The 6,364-nt window shown below is 48.5% G+C and overlaps 1 protein-coding gene across 2 annotated transcripts in view; it reads left to right on the forward strand.

Moving 5' to 3' along the window:
• LOC122541448 (zinc-binding protein A33-like) overlaps positions 1–6,364 on the forward strand; it is a 72,816-nt gene that overhangs the window by 65,013 nt on the left and 1,439 nt on the right. The gene's annotated exons all lie outside the window — the stretch shown is intronic.

Here is a 6,364-nt window from a genome sequence, read left to right on the forward strand (position 1 = left end):
CTCTCTGGGTAGCCCACACCCTGTGAAGAAAGCTACTAAGGAGGAGAAAGTGAGAGCTGCAGATGCAGGAGATCAGAGCTGAAAATGTCTTGCTGGAAAAGCGCAGCAGGTCAGGCAGCATCCAAGGAACAGGAGAATCGACGTTTCGGGCATAAGCCCTTCTTCAGGAAGAAGGGCTTATGTCCGAAACGTCGATTCTTCTGTTCCTTGGATGCTGCCTGACCTGCTGCGCTTTTCAAGAAAACTACTAAGTCCTCTACCACCCATTTTGCCTTGATACACCGTAATGTAATGTTTCCTCCGGAAATCCGGAAGACACATCCTTTAAGGTTAACTCGTACTGGTTCCCACTTTCAGTTCTCGGGAAGGGACCTACACAATTAATTATAACCCACAAGAAAGGTTTATTTCGTAGTGTAGGATCTCCCCTTCTCCCAACTTCTATCCCTCACAGGATGAAAGTCTGGCTGGAAGCTTATCTTATGCACCAACATGTACTCACCTGCTAATTCTGCTGCCCTTCTCACGTCCTGAACTTCCTGTTCCTACACATGAATTTGTACCATCTCTGGAAGTGAGTTTTTAAACTCCTCCAGTAGAATAATCTGTTTTAGAGCCTCAAAGGTCCGAACTATCTTTAAGACTCGTACCCATCTACCAAAATGACCATGTTTAATTCTTTCAAACTTAACATAAGTCTCACCTTGTTCCTTCTTTATATTTCTGAACTATTGTGAAATGCTTCTGGTACCAAATCATAAGCACTTCAAAGAGCCTGTTTGACCTCTTCATAATCTCTTGACCTCTCATCTGTCAGTACGGCAAATACCTCACTAGCTCTGCCGACCAGTTTACTCTGAACTAGGATCACCTATAAATCCTTGGACCACTCCATCTGCCTTGCAAATTCTTCAATGAAATAAAGAAGGCTTCAACACCTTTCTCATCAATATGTGGCAGAGTTTTGACATATTTGTCTGCATCAGTACCTTGTCTTTTAATCTCCATTCTGTTAACTTGACTTTGCGAAGTTGCAACTTCTCAAGTTCAAATTTTCTCTCTTTTTGTGTCTCCTTTTCTTCTCTCTCCCCTTCTCTCTCCCTTTCTTCTCTCTTTGCTCAGCTCAGACCCTTCTCTCTTTTTCCTCTCTCTCTTTTTCCACTCTCTCTCATCTCTCTCCCTCTCTCTTTCCTCTCTGTCTCTTTTTTTTATCTTCTAACTCCTCAATTCTAATTTAAGATTTTCTACCTCTACTACACTTGTCTGTTTCTCTGACATATCTAAGTATTTGAGTAACTCCTTTACAATGTCAGCTTTACTTTTGTCCTCGGTTAAACCCAAATCTAACTTATTTGTTAATTCTAAAAGTATGGCCTTTTTCTTTCCTTCTAAACTTTCTTGACAAATTTGAGAATCACTTTCAAATCCCAGAACCTCTTTCGCAATTTGAAGAGCCATTTCTCTCACTTTTAAATTAACCAACCACAAGTCACCGAAATTAAACAAATTGTCTCACCTATGTTTTATTTAAAGATCTGGGATAATAACCTGCAAGTGTTTAAATCTACTGGGCTTTCTCATACCCCAAATCTATTCAAATCTGTCTAAACCTGTTCAAACCACGAATCTGAGACACAAACTGTTCAAATCCTGGTAACGAGCCCCCAAACTGTTACAACACAGGGTAAACCCCTCTGCTAATTTAAACCAGCAACATAGAAAAGATTCACCTTGTGTCCTAACACTTGGTTAAGACCTTTGACTTGGTCTTGGTAGATGTCTGGTCAACTCTCCGTCCCGATTCCATTGCCTTCCTCTTTGTGAGGCCTGGGTTAGAGTGTCCAGAATTGACCACCTCTACATTTCCAGGACGTATCCATCCTGTGTTCCGAAGATGGGGGATTCATGTGACAGGAACTACTCTCTGATCACAACCTGGTGTCGAAGAGGGAGCTCGTTCCGTTCAGCGTCAGAGTGACGTCGGCCCTTTAACAACCTCCTGATGGAGGACGAGTGGGTTCGGGACTTGTTTTGTCACTTCCAGACTGGCGGGAGAAGGAGGGTGGGGGCTTCCTCTCCCTGAGGCTACAGTGAGATGTGGGCAAGGCTCACGCCCGTCTCTCTGTCAGCAGTTTACGTGGGGGTCAGTGAGGAAGAGGCAGAAATCCAAGATCGATGGGTTGCAGAAGGAGCTGGTCAACCTGGAGTCACGTCTCAGTCAGCCCGATGTGGACCCGGCCCTGTGGGGGGTGTATGAAGAGAAGAAGGTTGCACTCTGGGATCTGCAGCTCACTGGGTCCTGGGGTGTGTACGTGAGATCACGGATCCAGTTCCTTCAGGATCCCGACCCCCGGCTCCCCTTCTTCTACTCACTGGGAAAAAGGCCCAGGATCCACCAGCAGCACCTTGTTCCAATGGCAGAACCCCCATCTTGGATCTGGAGGGAATCAGGGCCCAAGTGAGGGCCTATTATTGGGCTCTGTTCTCTCCGGATCCGTCCAGTGAGGAAGCTCGCAGAGTTCTGTGGGAGGAGCTGTGGCAGGTCAGTCCCGAGGACACCGAGAGGCTCGATGCCCCTCTGAGCTTGGAGCTGACCCCTGCCCTCGCCCGTCTTTCCAGGGGCAAGACCCCAGGGCTGGACGGGCTGACCGTGGGGCTCCTCAGGACATTCTGGGATATCCTGAAGGAATGTGTCGTGACCGGAGAATGCTCCTTTCTTGGTGCAGGACCGTCATCACTCTGTTGCCTAGGAAGGGGATATCTGTTTCTTAAAGAATTGGTGCCCGGTTTCCCTCCTCAGCACAAACTACAAAACCTTTACCAGGGCACATTCGACTCCCCTTGGCACCTCAGGACTCTGTCAGCTTTCGGGTTTGGGACACGTTTTGTCGCCGGGATCTGAGTTCTGTACCCCACAGCAGAATGCCTAGTGAAGGTTAACGGGTCCCTGACGGTGCCCCTACGCTGTGGGAGAGGAGTGTGTCAGGGCTGACCCCTGTCAGCCCAGCTTTATTCTCTCTGTGTGGAGCCATTCCTGTGCCTCTTGTGTGAACGGCTTTCAGGTTTCGCTCTACGCAGGCCGGGGCTGGAGGGGATTTTTCCGGCTTACACCGACGCCGTGCTCCTCATGGTCACAGACCCAGCTGACATGTGGAGGATGTGCGAGTGCCAGGTAGTGCAGGTTCATAGTTCCTTAAAAGTGGAATCGCAGGTGGATAGGGCAATGAAGAAAACGAAAATGAGGTCTGCAGATGCTGGAGATCAGAGTCAAGATTAGAATGGTGCTGGAAACGCACAGCAGGTCACGCAGCATCCGAGGAGCAGGACAATCGACATTTCGGGCAAAAGCCCTTGAAGAAGGCATCGGTTATCTTGCCTTTACTGCTCAGTGCCTTGAGTAAAGGAGTTAGGATGTCATGTTGTGGCTGTACAGACCATTGATTCGGTCACTTTTGGAATACTGCATTCAATGGACTCACTGCGATAGGAAAGGCATTGTGGGACTTGGAAGGGTTTATACAAGGTTGACAGAACGTTGCCTGCTTTGGGGCGTTTGAACTATAAGGAGAGACTGAATCAGCTGGGGCTATTTTCCCTGGAGCGTCGGAGGATGAGGGGTGACCTTTTACAGTTTTATAAAAACATGAGGAACATGGATAGGGTAAACAAACAAGGCTTTCTCTCGGGTAGGGGAGTCCAAAACTAGAGGGCATTAGTTTAAGGTGAGGGTGTTAAAGACTTAAAAGGGATTCAAGGGTCAACATTTTCACGTACCCTGCCACCTGTGTATGGAAGGAGCTGCCAGATGAAGTGGTGAATGCTGGTACAATTACAACATTTAAAAAGCATTGAAATGGGTAGATGAGTCGGAAGGGTTTGGAGGGATATGGGCCAAGTGCTGGCAAATGGAATCACATTAATTGAGGATATCTGATCAGCAGATATTTGTTTCCGTGCTGCACAACTCTATGACTCTAAACTCTTCAGTTTGTTTATTATTTCTGTTTCCAGAGTGGAAGGGAGTTTGGGAGTGTGAAAGCAAGTTCAACCCATTTTTTAACACTCAGGAAGGAAAGAAACTCAAAAGCTGACAACTCAAATCAATGTCCGTGTGAAAATCCCATGTGAACATTGTACATCAGAAACAGGAGCAGAGTGACCCCGAGAGCTTGCCCTGTCATTCATAAAGATGGCGGCTGATCTGATTGTGACCTTAACTCCATTTTCCTGCCTGACTCCCACAACCTTCAACTCCCTCATTGATCCAAAACCTGTTTAACTCAGCTTCCAATATATTCAATGAACTGGGCTCCACTGCTCCCGAGGGGGAGAGAATTCCAAAGATCAATGATCCCGAGACACAAAATCCCTCCCCATCTCCATGTTAATTGGCAGGGCCCTTATTTTGAAACTCTATCCCTGGTTCCAGGTTCCCCCACAATGGGAAACAGCCTCTCAATGTCTACTCTGTCAACACCTTCACCATCTTATACATTTCAATAAGAACCGCTTGTTCCGCTAAACTCCAATGAGTACAGCCCCAGCCTGAAACCTTTCATCACAAGGGAACTGCTTCATCCCAGGATCCCACTGAGTGAACATTCTCTGACCTGTCTCCACTGTTTCAATAAAGCGACCCGGCCCTGTGGGGGGTGTATGAAGAGAAGAAGGTTGCACTCTGGGATCTGCAGCTCACTGGGTCCTGGGGTGTGTACGTGAGATCACGGATCCAGTTCCTTCAGGATCCCGACCCCCGGCTCCCCTTCTTCTACTCACTGGGAAAAAGGCCCAGGATCCACCAGCAGCACCTTGTTCCAATGGCAGATCCCCCATCTTGGATCTGGAGGGAATCAGGGCCCAATTGAGGGCCTATTATTGGGCTCTGTTCTCTCCAGATCCGTCCAGTGAGGAAGCTCGCAGAGTTCTGTGGGAGGAGCTGTGGCAGGTCAGTCCCCAGGACACCGAGAGGCTCTATGCCCCTCTGAGCTTGGAGCTGACCCCTGCCCTTGCCTGTCTTTCCAGGGGCAAGACCCCAGGGCTGGACGGGCTGACCGTGGGGTTCCTCAGGACATTCTGGGATCTCCTGAAGGAATGTGTCGTGACCGGAGAATGCCCCTTTCTTGGTGCAGGACCGTCATCACTCTGTTGCCTAGGAAGGGGATATCTGTTTGTTAAAGAATTGGTGCCCGGTTTCCCTCCTCAGCACAAACTACAAAATCTTTACCAGGGCACATTCGACATCCCTTGGCACCTCGGGACTTTGTCAGCTTTCGGGTTTGGGACACGTTTTGTCGCCGGGATCTGAGTTCTGTATGCCGCCGCGGAGTGCCCACTGAAGGTTAACGGGTCCCTGACGGTGCCCCTACGCTGTGGGAGAGGAGTGTGTCAGGGCTGACCGCTGTCAGCCCAGCTTTATTCTCTCTGTGTGGAGCCATTCCTGTGCCTCTTGTGTGAACGGCTTTCAGGTTTCGCTCTACGCTGGCCGGGGCTGGAGGGGATTTTTCTGGCTTACACCGACGCCGTGCTCCTCATGGTCACAGACCCAGCTGACATGCTGAGGCTGTGCGAGTGCCAGCTGGTGCAGGTTCATAGTTCCTTAAAAGTGGAATCGCAGCTGGATAGGGCAATGAAGAAGACGAAAGTGAGGTCTGCAGATGCTGGAGATCAGAGTCAAGATTAGAGTAGTGCTGGAAACGCACAGCAGGTCACGCAGCATCCGAGGAGCCGGACAATCGACATTTCGGGCAAAAGCCCTTGAAGAAGGCATCTGGTATGCTTGCCTTTACTGCTCAGTGCCTTGAGTAAAGGAGTTAGGATGTCATGTTGTGGCTGTACAGGACAATGATTAAGGTCACTTTTGGGATACTGCATTCAATGGACTCCCTCGATAGGAAAGACATTGTGGGACTTGGAAGGGTTTATACAAGGTTGACAGAACGCTGCCTGCTTTGGGGCGTTTGAACTATAAGGAGAGACTGAATCAGCTGGGGCTATTTTCCCTGGAGCGTCGGAGGATGAGGGGTGACCTTTTTCAGTTTTATAAAATCACGAGGAACATGGATAGGGTAAACAAACAAGGCTTTCTCTTGCGTAGGGGAGTCCAAAACTAGAGGGCATTAGTTTAAGGTGAGGGTGTAAAGATTTAAAAGGGATTCAAGGGTCAACGTTTTCACGTACCCTGCCACCTCAGTATGGAATGAACTGCCAGATGAAGTAGTGAATGCTGGTACAATTACAACATTTAAAAGGCATTGAAATGGGTAGATGAGTAGGAAGGGTTTGGAAGGATATGAGCCAAGTGCTGGCAAATGGAATCAGATTAATTGAGGATATCTGATCAGCAGATATTTGTTTCCGTGCTGTA

Source organism: Chiloscyllium plagiosum, chromosome 37 (assembly GCF_004010195.1).
Source record: "Chiloscyllium plagiosum isolate BGI_BamShark_2017 chromosome 37, ASM401019v2, whole genome shotgun sequence".
Classification (NCBI taxonomy): Eukaryota; Metazoa; Chordata; class Chondrichthyes; order Orectolobiformes; family Hemiscylliidae; genus Chiloscyllium; species Chiloscyllium plagiosum.